A 15088-nucleotide genomic window follows, 5' to 3' on the forward strand; every position below is an offset into this window, starting at 1 on the left:
TGCTCTCCCCCCAGCCTGGCCCTCTCCTCTCCTGGGCCATCCGCTCAGCCAGGAGGACCTTGTCTGTCTCCCAGGACAATTCGGCTCCAACTGGATGACTCTTCCACCAGGAACAGCAGGTGCGGGAATCCGGGCCCACAACATTTTTAGAGATCAAGGAAAACTTATAATTAAAAACAAATCGTATCTTAAAGTAAATATAACAATAATGAATCTATATCAATGAATGCAGCCTGCTGCATGTTCACTGTGATACCGATGTGGTCGTAAAATATAACATTGAGTATGTTTTGGCCGGGCGCGGTGGCTCACGCCTGTAATCCTAGCACTCTGGGAGGCCGAGGCGGGTGGATCGCTTGAGGTCAGGAGTTCGAGACCAGCCTGAGCAAGAGCGAGACCTCGTCTCTACTAAAAATAGAAAGAAATGATCTGGCCAACTAAACATATATATAGAAAAAATTAGCCGGGCATGGTGGTGCATGCCTGTAGTCCCAGCTACTCGGGAGGCTGAGGCAGTAGGATCACTTAACCCCAGGAGTTTGAGGTTGCTGTGAGCTAGGCTGACGCCACGGCACTCACTCTAGCCCGGGTAACAGAGTGAGACTCTGTCTCAACAAAAAAAAAAAAAAAAAAAACAAAAAAACATTGAGTATGTTTTGTGGAGAAGTGGCCCACGAAGGATTCCCGAGAGTGACAGTGGGGCCTCACCGCTGTCCTTCTGAGTACCTCAGCGTCTGCGATGCCCTTAGGCTCAGGCCAAGGGCCCTTTGGTGGATCCCACTCATCACAAACACACACGCGTGATTATCCAAGAGCTCCTCGGCCCTGCTCGGCCCCACCAGGGAGGGGTCCACGCCGGCCCTACCCTGCAGAGATGGGGACCACTGTCCTCCACCGTCTCTCACTGAGACTGAAGGGAGAGGAAATGGAAGAGGAGATTCAGAGTGAGGAACCAGAGAATGGACCCAGAGCTGGGCCCCGGCCCATTTGACAAGTGACTGTGCGTTTTTCCTGTAAGGAGTGGGGCGTTTTGATGGAGGAACAGAGGGCCCCGCTGGGAAATCCTGAGAAGAAATAGGACTGTGGCGGCTGAAATTCCCGTTCACTAAGCCAGACTGATCCCTGCTTTGGAAGAGAGGAAAGGCCTCAGCTCTTGATGAAATTAGGAGCCAGAAGCCAAATAGAGCCTTGCGTCGAGTTTGGCCATGGGGGGCAGAGGGAATATTTGTGGTCCTTGGTGATTTTTAAAGTGTAAAGTGTTCCTCCTACCACTCTGGGAGGCCGAGGCAGGAGGATTGCTTGAGGTCAGAAGTTCCAGACCAGACTGAGCAAGAGCAAGACCCCGTCTCCACTAAAAATAGAAAAATTTCCCAGGCACACTGGCACACACCTATAGCCCTAGCTACTTGGGAGGCTGAGGCAGGAGGATCGCTTGAGCCCAGGAGTGTGAGGTTGCAGTGAGCTATGATGATACCATTGCACTCTAGCCCGGGCAACAGAACTAGATTCTGTCTCAAAAGAAAAAAAAAAAAAGGAATAAAGGAGTGTGCTGGGAATGCAACATCCTGGATAGGGCAGGACTGGCTGAAATAGCCCGGGCTCTGTTTCAGTTCCTCCTAGAACAGGAAGTCCTGCGGTACCTTAGCCTAACATGTCATGTCAACTTAGGTTTTGAAACCCAGGGTGGGCTGCTTTCCAGGGTCCCTCCGCTGTGGAGCAAGCGAGGCACACACAGACAGGACTCCTTTAGGCTGGGCAGCTTTCCTGACCCTTGAGGGACTGGCTCATCGTGGATTCTAGGCTTCTGTTGTCCCTTGCCGCCTGTCTCTGGGTAGCGAAGTTGCTTCACTCAACTTGTGTGAGTGTTTCGTCTCACTGGATTCAGGCAAGAAGTAGAAACTGCAGCCCAAGAGGCAGGGTGCTGGAGTGGTAACCCGTGCAGTCAACCCACTTCACAGTGACCGCTGACCTGGAGCAGCCCCCACACCCTGCCTTCGGGACGCCCCAGCCCCATGTAGGCCATGCAGTCCTTCAGGGCCCGGGCTCTTCTAACGAGCGGCTCCAGCATCTGTTAGGGCCTAAAGTCACGATGGATCTCTACCTCTGCTGGCAGATGAGGGGACAGGGAGGAGGTTTTATGGGCAAGATTGGAGGTGATTATCACGTCCTTCAGATTCCATCGGGACTGGCCTTTCCTCAGTCACATGCCCACACTCCCTGGGAATCGTGGACACCTGTGTGTCCAGGAGAAAAAGAAAGCTGGCTTGGTAAATAGCTCCCTAGTCTCTATTTTTAATATCCTTAGCTAGACCAGAAACTATTTTGGAAATTGTCGATCCTCGTAAGCACACACTGTATTTCATTTCTGGTCCTGTCATCCTGGACAAGAACCAGAACAGAAAGCACGTTTATTACGACCAGGTTCCTAGGCTACTGCGTCATGCTTACTTCATCTGTGAGAAGTGGCTTCATTCAGAAGTCACGCACTCTAATTCCATGCAATGCACTGTTTACGTAGATCCACACAGGTGTTGGAAGGACAGCCAGCACCGTGCATTTCTGCCTGGACACGTCACCATCCTGTCTTCAGCTCCAGGCTGCCCCTGCCTCTCACTACAGGGTGTTCCTAGGGACCGTGCTGGGAAGAAGTGGGAGGAACATTCCATAGGCTCTCTCCCCATCCTCCTCTTCCCATAAACTCTGGAGACTGTATCAGTGATCCTGACCTCCGAACTGGTCTCTCGGATTCCTGTTTCTGTCCGCACGATTTGTTCCCAGTGTATTTTCCACCGGGCCTTTAGCCTCGGACACCTGTGTCCCCTCCTCCCCTCGTGATTCCTGAGTGCGGACGCTGCCTGTTGACAAATGAGGACCCTGTGTTGAATAAGATCACCATTGTCCCTGCCTGCAAGAGCTTACAGCCTAGTGCTGGAGTCAGACACTGTACCAATGGTTTTTAAAAGTATTTAATTACCAGTTGTTTGGAATATGCTACTTAATGACCAAATGATTGGAAATTTCCTTTTATTATTTTGTCCTTGATTTTCAGTTTGTCTCAGTGATGGTCATGGAACATAATGTGTATGATCTCAATTATTTTAACCTTGTTAAGGTTGGTTGTGTGACCCCAGCTGATTGGAGTCCTGGGCCCGCACAATCTCATTCAGGGGTCTGGAGACCACCATAGCCGGCACCTGAAGCTGCAGGCCGGGCCCTGGCTGGTCCCCGTGCTGGGTTCCTGCTCCCCACGGAGCTCCTCGCGTGGTCGGTGCTGGGCCTGAGCCATTCATGACCAGTGTCCCTCCCACGGGTCACCACCCTGGTCCTCGGTCTCCACACCTCTTCATCCGGTCCTGTCTTCGGGCCTCGGCACCCACCCCTTCCCCCTGGACCCACTGGAGAACTCCCCCGTAGGATATAGCTCCCATCAAACCATGTCCAGAAGGAACTTCCTTCATGAGCCAAGACACTGAGGGTTGCTCTGAGTGTTCAGATTTTCCATGCCGGGGCCTCGGCCAAGGCGGGCTTCCCTTCTGGTTGTCAAAAGTCACCCGGGGCCGGGCGTGGTGGCTCATGCCTGTAATCCTAGCACTCTGGGAGGCCGAGGTGGGCGGATCGTTTGAGCTCAGGAGTTTGAGACCAGCCTGAGCAAGAGCGAGACCCCATCTCTACTAAAAATAGAAAGAAATTATATGAACAGCTAAAAATATATATAGAAAAAATTAACCGGGCATGGTGGTGCATGCCTGTAGTCCCAGCTACTCGGGAGGCTGAGACAGGAGGATCGCTTGAGCTCAGGAGTTTGAGGTTGCTGTGAGCTAGGCTGACGCCACGGCACTCACTCTAGCCTGGGCAACAGAGTGAGACTCTGTCTCAAAAAAAAAAAAAAAAGTCACCCGGGATGGTCCCTCTAAGCAGCTCAGAGCCTCATCTACCTTCCCACCGTAGCCACCTTAAGTCCTGTGCCCACACTGAGCCACGACAGTGGAGGGGACAGTCATGAGTGTCCCAGTGGTCTTTAGGACGTGCTGGGTGTGGGCACCCTGTGCCTCAAAGACCCAAGTTGCTTTCTCGTCATCCTCACGCTTGCTTTGGACTCTTTCTGGAAAACATTCATTTCGTCACCAATTTCAGAAGCTTTTAGGTGTGTTGCCTCCACTGTGGTAGGGTCCCCTTTCAACTGCACGGATGTGACATGTCAGCCACAGGCTCGTCCACCTGAGCAAGCCTGGTGGGGGTGCCTGGGATGCTCCCCACTGGCGAGGTCATTCTGGAGCTGCCCCTTCCCCGGGAGCCTGTGTCCTCTAGAGGACACGTGGCCGTCTCACCACGTGGGCCGGGACCTGCTCTGAACACGCCCACGTCTTCTGCGCATGCACCTGCCCGTCTTCCAGTTCCGAGCTCTGAATCCCTTCGCTCTTTTCCTCTCCTTTCAGTGTCTAAGCAAAAGAGGGTGGGCCGTGGTTTGGGGACGGGGTTGGGGACACGGCCTCAGTGTGACTTTTGTAGCTCATATCACCTTCATAAACCACATCTCCATAAAACATATTAAACATTATATTTTACAACTGCTATTGGTAATATGGTGTGTATAATCCAGGCTGGGTTTGTTAATATATATTCATTACTATTATATGCACTTTGAGAGATATATATATTCTAAATTATAACATCTCTTTGGATTCCTAGTATTATTGTGGGCCTGGATCCCTGAACCTGCCATGCGTGTTGGGAGAGTCAGCCCTGGTGGAAGCTGAATTGTCCTGAGAGACAGACAGGATCCTCCTGGGTGAGAAGGTGGCCAGGAGAGGAGAGGGACAGGCAGAGGAGAGAGCAGAAGAGGCAGCAATAACCTATCCCTGGTGACAGGAGTGCCGGGGACTGGGACATGAAGAAAGCCTCAGGTTCAATCCTTAACTCTCTCGCTGTGCCTGCTTCCCAGACACACACACACACACACACACACACACATCCTCAACCTCATGGCCTGTGCAGCTCAGTGTGGGGAAGGAAAGGGTGGACCCCACTCCCACATATGGGGACAGGACAAGGGGATGTCACACAACTTCAGGGGCTGCTACAAAACTCAGTAATTATGGTAATATTTTAATGCAATATTTTGAAAACCAAAATTAATGCCCAAATCCATGATTAAAAATCAAAATTTTAAATCAAGATGGGATCCACCCTGCTTTTCACACCTCACCTTTGCACTCTGGACGTGGTCCCAGCCCTGTACTCCCAGGTGAGGTTAGAGCGAGCCCAGGGGAGCCCAGCTGTGGCCAGCAGGGGCCAGCATGGACAGGAGGACTGGGGTGGGAACAAGGACTCTGAGCACAAGCCCACGTCAGAACCCGAGAGCCTGAGGACCTCAGAAAGGGTCTTGTGGGCAGCTGGTGGGATGAGGGGAGGGAAAGCATCTTCGAGAGGGAGGCCCAAGGCTTGGGGTTAGAGATGACAAGGAAGAAGGCGCTTTGCAAAGTCTTCATCCGGCACCCTTGAGCTCTTTAATGAATAGGTGTGTGTGCGTGCGTGTGTGCAGACACATGTATGATGTGTGATGCTCTCTGAAGCCTCCATTTTTATGGGATTTCAAAAAGGACCTTTAGTGTTTTGCAGTTAATGTATTGAAATGAAAATGTATTTCAGGTTTCGACAATTGTCTTGCATTTTATAGTAAAAAGATAAAATAAGAAAGAAAAGTTGTGGTTTATCGCAATCAGAAAATGGTTTCTGATCATACTCTGTATTTCTCTGAACCAAAGTTCTTGTAGAAAGTTACAAGGGAATACATGAAATGCTGTCATACACTGATTGCTGGAAAGCAAAAACAGAGACATCGCTTAGATTTTCAACATTCTCTTACCAAATATAATCTTGAAAATCAGAAACTTTTTGTTATTTTCCTGGGTTTGTCCATAAACACCTGGCATCCAAGAACGTTAGTGCTGGAAGTAAAATCCAACTAGTCTCCTCATTTACACTATCGTTCGGAAGGTATTTATTGATGTCAAAGAGGTACTGGTGTTTCCGGATCCTTTCCCCACCATGGAATCCTTTAATATATTTTCTTTACATTTTCTATCCTTTGAAATAATTTATCCAATAAGTATGTGCACATATTATCTGCTTTCACACAGAATTATTAAAATTTCGGCTCCAATCCAAGGAAATGTGATGCTTTTGGGTTCCTGCATGGCCTTACACCGTAGGAATATTGAAAGCAGTCTGACAGCCTCCGCTACTACCTTTGTGCCCCACGACATATCAGACCAGTAGAGTATGAGTCATCTAACCAGGCTTTTAAAGAAAAAAAACAATCCCATCAACCTTAATAGCAGCTGATATTTAACTTTTAATGAATTTTTAATTGTAAAATACACATAAAACTCACCATTTCAAGTGTACAGCTCAGTAATGCTAAGTATATTCACACAGTTATGCAACCAAACTCCAGAACATTTTTATCCTGCAAAACTGTTATTGTACCCATTAAACCGCAGTTTCCCGGTTTCCTCTGCACCCAGCCCCTGGCAGCCACCGTTTCACTTCGGTTTCTCGGAGTCCAAGAGATATCGGACATCCATGGAGTCATGCAGTATGTGTGTTTCTGTGACTCTGGTTTCACTTCGCGTAATGTTCCCAAGGTTCGTCCACGATGTAGCACCTGTCAGAATTTCCTTAGGTGATGTTCACTTTTATCCTCATGCTTTTTGGTATATTTGTAAATTTTTCTACGATGGAATTATTTAAATGGAATTTTAGCATTATATGTATATTATATATGGAATATATATATGGAACATATATATGGAACATATATATGGATTCATGGTGGGGTCGCTCTTGTCAGTTGTCCTGGCCAATAGCTGGGCCAGGCGCAATACCGCACGCCTCCTCCGGGGGGCAGGCTTTTCTCACCGTTAGACGTCCGGTTTTCAGAGAGGCACGTTAAGTTTTGTGCGAGAACTCCGTTCTGGTGATGGGCACACCAAAAGCCCTGACTTAAGCATTATACAGTATGTCCACGTCATAAAAACACTTATAGCCCCCTAATTAATATTTTGAAAGAAAAATTTTGTGTGGAAATTTGACGACATCCGCCCCCCACTGAAAGTTGTTTTTACAGGAATTATGTCACTTAGTTAATAACGTCACAAATTCACTCTGCTGTCAATCCATTAATCACTTTTGTTTAGTACTTTTTAGCCTTTCAGGGCTTTCCTTCCACTGCTCCTCCGGACGCCGTGAATGAGGAGAGTCGCTGAAGGCTCAGGTCAGCCCGTGCTGGACGGCGGAGGGTGACGGGGTTTGGGCTCCTGCAGGTGCAGTTTGGAGCCTGGAGGCAGCACGTAGTCATGACGTGTCCCTGGGCAGGTTACAATGCTGGCCTCTGAGCTTTCTTTTCCTCATTTGTTAAAAAATAAACACACAAAAAGGTGATGCCATGCCGGGTTTTATGAGAATGACAGTTGCTGTGTGTTACGATTCTGTCCCATGGTGTAACATGAGGTAATCTTGAATGAATGAGCGCTTTCATCCAGCTTGCTTGCAGCCACCCACCAACAAACAACTGCTGAGCTGCTCCTGCGGCCCGAGTGCTGAGCTCTTGGAATAGACTCAGCTACAGGAACGAGCTAGACCAGATCCTTGCTCCTGTGGAGCTTATTTGCTAATAAGGGAGGCAACAGACATCCTTACACGTAAGAGAGATGTTGGTAAGTAGTAATTGCTGGAAAGAACAGAAAATGTCCACACAAGCAGAACAATGTCACAGACCAGTTGCGCAGGGGCAGTGTCCTGCAAGCATGGAGGCAGCCTGTAGGAGGAGGTGCTGTTTTAGCTGAGACTGGATGAGTGGACGGCCACGTCCAGGGCCAGATCCGGGAAGAGTGGTCCAGGCAGAGGGAAGAGGGAGCACGGAGGCCTGAGGGCAGACGGCACTGGGCAAGGTAGGGGAGGCACGGAGAGTGGCTGCGTGGCATCAGGAGAAGGACAGGTCAGCCTCATATGGTAGCAATCCCACCCTAGTTTAATTAGAGACAAGGTGAAGGTAATAGGAGCAAGAAAAGCAAAGATGGCGCATGTTTTTAAAAATAGAAGATACCGATGAGAGAGCCAGAGGGATGAGTCCGTCTTAATTTCCCATGAATGCATGTTTGCTGTCTGAATTCCTCGTGACATCCCTCTTCCCATCTTCCAGCTGCAGTCTAAGTTGCTCTCAGCTGAGAACAAAATTGATTTAGGAAGAGGCTAGAAAAGAAGGGTGTGTATTTCCGCGTGTACTTTCACGCACTTGGCCATGCACGGCGCCCTTCATTCCTAAGTGAAGTGAAGGACTTCGATGATGAAACGGGAGACTCTCCTCAGCCAGGACTTAACGGGGCTCTGCCTGGTGCCCCGTCCTCATGGACCTGCCCTGTCTCCTGCAGGGGCAAAGGCTCACCAGCAGTACCGTCCTCATCGATCGCCGCATGGTGCCCACACTGAAGAGGTTGTGTTTTCTTTCCTCTCCATGTTTTATCAGATCTGACAGTGATTATTCCCCGGCAGGTCACATAACAATAACTCTGCTCTGGAAAGCCTCATTTGAAAGCCAGTATTTGCAGGGAGAAATAGGAGAACCAAGAGTCGTAAATAACCGTGTTACAAGTGTAAGTGTGCTCCACTGAATTTGGGAGCAGAACACCCCACATGCTTTCTTTTTCTCTCATTCTGTAAATCTAGTTCTGTGCCTCAACTACCAGGGCTGCTGGGAAATCAACCTCGGGCTTGTCTTTGGAGGTGAATTTCTTCCTCTTTAAGAACATACCAAGTCTAAAAGCGGGTGGGAAGCTGCTTCCCCAGGACAGAAACTTTAAGAGAAGCCTCTGGTCTGGGAGACGTCTTGGTTGGCAGTGAGATGTCTGTGGTGTAAGCCACCGAGGCCTCTCCTAGACCAGGGGCCTCCCTGGCCTTGGCCCTAGCTGGGGCTGGGATTCCATGGCTGTGTTGCTCAGTATTCAGTCCACATCTTTTTCTATTTAGGGTCGGCCACCTCTGGGGTTACTGCATGAGGAGGGACACAGGTCTCAGCCATCCTGGAAGCCACACACTCCCCAGCCTGGCCCATTCCCCACCCTGGGGAAGGAGCCTCTGGGTCTGGTCTTGTCCTTCTTCAATGCAGAGCCCTGGCCTGGCCACCCACACCCTCTACCCCACCCCGTGACAGCTCAGTGCCCCCAAAGGAGTCCAGGCCTGCAGATGATCGACTTACCCTCAGGGGTGTGTGTGCATGTTTGACAAGGGGTTGGGAGACGAGTGCAAAGGGTGGTGTGATTCCTTAAAGACAGCACGAACATCGGTTAACACTTACTGGCTTCTCCTTCCGGGAAGGGGCTTAGAAAAAGAAGAGGCCGCAGCCTCCAGGGTGAGTGCAGGGCAGCTAAGAAAGAACCCCTCCTCCCCCTCATACACACAACGAGATGCACATCATAGTGGGGCTTTTCCTCCCACCAACTCAATCACGGGAAGAGACAGGTGTCCCTTTGTACCTCTGAGAGGCCTGAGGAGAAACCCACAGGGAGCTGCAGGGCTGGATGGGAGGGGAGAGGTGAGAGAGAGTAGATGGAGCGCTCTGGGAGACGGACCAAACGGAGGGAATTTCTGTTTCAAACGGGGAAAACTTCCTCGGCTCAGAGGATCAAGGACAGGTCTGAGTAGGGGATTAACAGTTTGAATTTGGATGATTTAGGAAGATGAAGGAGCTGACGGTGTGATTGAAGGCCCTGGTGGGACCTATTTTCTCTTCGGAGAGATTCTGGTCCAAGGAAGTGAGACACTCAGGCCGGTCATTTCCCTGGAGCAATACTGTAAAATGATAGTCTCTTCTCTCTAACTCTACCTTTTAGATCTGCGGTCCCCAACTGCATTTGGGTTTCTTTAAAGCTAGTATAACTGCCTCTGAATCTCCTTATAACATTTGTTTCTGTATTGAGAAGACCTAAGCTTCCTAGATTTGGTGGTAGTGACAAACGGGAAGGTATTTACAGGGAAGAAAGCCATAGCAACAGTATGGAAAATGTTTCAGTATCATTAAAAGTAGAAAACTAGTCCCGCTTTCCAAATCCAGTGTAGAATTTGTCTATCTATAGGATACCACTAAGTGGGTGTTCTGTGCCTTCCCAAGATCAGTGAGGAAGAGGCAGAGAGGCCAATCCACGAAATCAAGGATTTGAGGTCTGGCTCTAACTTTCCAACCATGGGTTATATGCACTATGTGAGGATGGGAGAGCCATTTAATCTTTCTACGTCTCCATAAACGGAGACTACACTTTCCTTATGTGAAAGTCATAGGGATTAAATAATAGTATGCATAAAAAACACTCATCACTGTGCCTTATGTAAATTACCCATTTAACATGAACTATAAATCCAGGTAGCATTTATGGCTCTTGGACCTATGGTTCACGTTAAATGGATAATGTATGGATAAATTCCATACAACACCAACATGACCATATCTTTCCTCTTTATTCCCTCTGCCCACAGTTGCCAACCCTTAACATGGTTTCTATTCACCTTCTGTCTCAATTTCATCAGCCTATGTTGCCTTCAGTTATCCATCTCCTACTTCTCGGGTGTAAAATATGAGGAGATAGACATTATATGCACAAGCCATGATAATGCACAACCCTCTTTTATCAGAAATAGAAGAGCTGATCTGTTGTTTTGAACTCATGTAAACCCAGTGAAATAGTCATTTCATTTTAGTCACTTTGAGTATTGCATCCAGGAATGGAATTTAAGAGCGCCTCCTAGTGATCAATGGTATATTGCAAGTGTTTAAGGAGATTCTAGATCCTACATGAAATGGTGCTACGTTGAGGTTCATGCCCTGCGGTTGTGTTCAATTTAAGAAAAACTTATTAGACATCTCCTTCTAACTAATGCTAGTTTTTGTTGTTAAAAGAATAAAAAGACCTATTCATGTACCCAAGGTTCTTTCATCTTGTGGAGGAGACAGACACATAATCTACCACTTTGATACAATGAGCAATGGCTTGAATAGAGGAGTGCGTACGCAATTATACAGGCATGGAAAATGAAAAATTTGGTGGACATTCACAGGAGACTTCTTGGCGTGTATGATATGGACAAAAATAAAGAACATTCAGGCTGGAGTAACATTTAACTTTCAACAATTTTCACAGGGTCAAAACAGAGAAAGAACTGATCTCATTACATGCTGGTGAATCAGCAAGATTGAATGCTGAGGAAAGAGGTGAGGACCACAACCGGGTGAAAGCAAGACTGAGGAAACAGTCCTCAGCTTTGCAGAGGGGATAGGATGCAGCCCCTGTAGGGGACATGGGTGACAAAAAGTATGTAAGGCCTAAGTGCCCTGTGCACCCTAAGTTCAAGAAAGGATTATATTCCCAGTAGAAAATTCTGGATTTAATCAGATACCCTGACAAGAGCTATCTTGTGTGTTAAAATAATACAGCAATAGTTTTGAAAATATGGTTGGTAAGCACACTCTAGCACATTGTACAGAGGAAACCATGAATGGTTTGACATTTAGTCAATAAGAATTCATCAGAAATTTGGAAGGTCTGGAATTGGTAGCTTGCTCACCAGCTGTAAAGGGGATTGTTGTTAGAGATCAATACTTACAATTATCAGCTGCCAGTGGTTTACCACAGAAGAAAGAAGAATATACTTTCCCCACCTCCACTGAGGAAAAAAAAACTCTTACGGTGTTTTAAAAAGTGCTGCTATCTCCTTTTAACCATCTTAAACAGATCCCTCATCTTCCCATGTACATGGCTTGGACAAAAGACCAGCCAGGGCCAGTTGTAAAGACATCTAAAGATATTCTAAATTGTAAAGACATCTAAAAAATCCTAAAGATAGTTTTCCACACCAGGTTTAGGGACTGTGGATGGTTTGGAGACTCCAATAGCTCGTGAAGTGGAAGGCACTCACCCACAACTGAGACCAAGTTTGCTCACAGGGTTGGAGAGTGAAGAAAAAAGACAGAGGAAAACATAAAGAAAATTTTAAAGAAAGTGACAATTCTTGTCCCCAATTTTAAAACAACTTTATACTCATAAAACTAAAAAGATGACATAAAAAAAATTTTAAGGGGAAAGTGATGCCAGCAAGATGGTAGTACAGGTAGCTCCGGACCTCATTCTCCCACAGGAACATTGACTTAACAACAATATGTGGTCCAAAGAGCTTTTATGAGAACTCAAGAAACTAGTTGTAAAGTCATAATACCTTGGGAAAGTGCAAAGCCAAGAACACATTGAAACCAGTAAAGAAAATTCATTTTATTTAACATGTCACCTCCTTCTTCAAGCTGGCAGAGTTCACAAACAGGAGGAAAAGGCGAACTTCCACAGTTGACTGGGAACTTTGCCATACTTTGGATGCCTGGGAGTGCCTGACAACAAGTTGCTAAGCAACTTGTAGCAACACTAGAGGACCTACAGTACTGAAGGGAGATGCCAAAGGGGGTTAGAGCCTGCAAGCTCCTGAAAAAGAAACCAGCAAACCTTTCTAATTGGGAAATTATATACATATGCCCAGAGAAAATGCATCCCCATAAAAGTTTGAGAGGCCCCCAGCATCTCTAACCAGATTGACTGAAGAAAGTCTTCCCCTCTATGAAGCCAGTCTAAAAACACAGGGAGAGTTGGCTGTCTTTTCAAATACAAATATAAAAAAAAAAAAAAATCAAGGCACATGAAGAAAAAAGGAACATAGCCCAAGCAAAGGGCTAAAATAAATTTCCATAAACTGGCCCTAAAGAAATGGAGATCTATGAATTACCTGACAAGCAATTTAAAATAATCATCTTAAGGAAGCTCAATGTACTACAAGAGAAAACAGACAACTAAACAAAATCATGAAAACTATGCATGAACACAATCCTAATATCAACAGAGAGATTAGAAACTATATAAAAAAGAAACAAACAAATTATGGTGATGAAGAACACAATAACTGAATTGGAGAATACACTAGAGGGGTCAAGAGCAGACTTGATCAAACAGAAGAATGAGCAAACTCAAACTCAAGTCATTTGAAATTATTGAGGAAGAAGGACAAAAAGAACAGCTAATAAAGAAAAGTGAAGAAAGCCTAAGGGACGTAAGGAATACTATTAAGCAAACTGATATATGCATTATGGGGGTCCCAGAAGGAGAAGAGAGGAAATCTGGGGAAAGAACTTATTTGAAGAAATATGGCCGAAAACTTGCCAAATCTTAGGAAGAAAATGGGAACCAAATTGAACAAGGACTGTAGACTTCAACTAGAATGAACCTGAAGAGGCTCATACCGAGATATATGAGACTCACACCATGATACATTATAATCAAATTATCAAAAGTCAAAGACAAAGAGGAAATCTTGAACACAAAACGATAAAAGCAACTTGTCATACACTTGAGAGTTCTCATAAGATTATCAACGGGCTTCTCAGCAGAAATGTTACAGGTCAGAATGAAGTGGGATGATGTATTCCAAGTGCTGGGGAAAAAAACTGCTAACCAAGAAGACAATATTTAGCAAAAACTATCCTTTGAAAATGTAGAAAAAATAAAGACCTTCTCAGATAAACAAAAGCTGAGAAATTTCATGACCACTAGGCTTGCCTTACAAGAATTGCTAAAGAGAGTTTTTCAAGTTGAAATGAAAGGATGCTAGACAACAACACAAACGCACCTAAAAGTATAAAGCTCTCCAGTAAAGAGAATCTTCTAATACTGTAGTGGTGGGGCATAAATCACTTTTAGATTCAGGTATAGAATTTAATAGATAAAAGCATTTTAAAAACTACAATTATAAAACTATATTTTATGGATACAATATATTAAAAGATGTAATTTGTGGCATCAATAACATCAAGCAAGGAGATGTAGCAAAGCAGAATTTATATATGACATTGAAGTTAAACTGTTAGTTTAAAATAGAACTGTAAGGTGTTTTATGTAATCTCTATGGTAACCTCAAAGAAACTACCTACAAAGGATGTATTATACAAAGAAAGTGAGAAAGAAATCAAAGAATGTCACTAAAAGAAATCAACTAAACACCAAGTAAGGCAGCAAGAAAGGGAAAAGGGCACAAAAAACCCTAGAAGATATGCAGAAAACAATTAACAAAATGGCAATAGTAAATACTTTCTTATCAATAATTACTTATGTAAATGGATTAAACTCCCCAATCAAAATATGTTGAGTAACTAAATGAATATTTAAAAATAAGATCTAACTGCAAGAGACTCATATTAGATATAAAGACATACACATGCTGAAAAAGAAAGGATGAGATAAGATATTCCATGGAAAGTATAATCAAGAAAAAAATGGAAGTGGTCATACTATATCACACAAAATATACATTTAGTCAAAAACTGTAATAAGAGACAAAGTAGGACATTATATAATGATAAAGGGGTCAATTCACCAGCTATATATAACAATTACACATATATATAAATAGAAGGAAATTACAACATAAAAATGCCACATATGGGCCGGGCGCAGTGGCTCACGCCTGTAATCCTAGCACTCTGGGAGGCCAAGGTGGGTGGATCGCTCAAGGTCAGGAGTTTGAGACCAGCCTGAGCAAGAGCGAGACCCCATCTCTACTAAAAAATGAAAGAAATTATCTGGCCAACTAAAATATATATAGAAAAAATTAGCCGGGCATGGTGGTGCATGCCTGTAGTCCCAGCTACTTGGGAGGCTGAGGCAGTAGGATTGCTTAAGCCAGGAGTTTGAGGTTGCTGTGAGCTAGGCTGACGCCACGGCACTCACTCTAGCCAGGGCAACAAAGCGACACTCTGTCTCAAAAAAAAAAAAAAAAAACACGCCACATATGACAAGCCCACTGCTATCATACTCCATGGTGAAAAACTAAAACCTTTTCCTCTAAGATCAAGAACAAGGCAAGAATGCCCATTCTTTCCACTTCTATTCAACGTGGTACAGTAAGTCCCAGCTACAGCAGTCAGGCAAGTAGAAGAAATAAAAGGCATCTATACAGGAAAGGAAGAAGTAAAATTATCTTTGTTTGCAGATGACATGATCTT

This window comes from Eulemur rufifrons, chromosome 6 (assembly GCF_041146395.1).
Source record: "Eulemur rufifrons isolate Redbay chromosome 6, OSU_ERuf_1, whole genome shotgun sequence".
Taxonomy (NCBI): domain Eukaryota; kingdom Metazoa; phylum Chordata; class Mammalia; order Primates; family Lemuridae; genus Eulemur; species Eulemur rufifrons.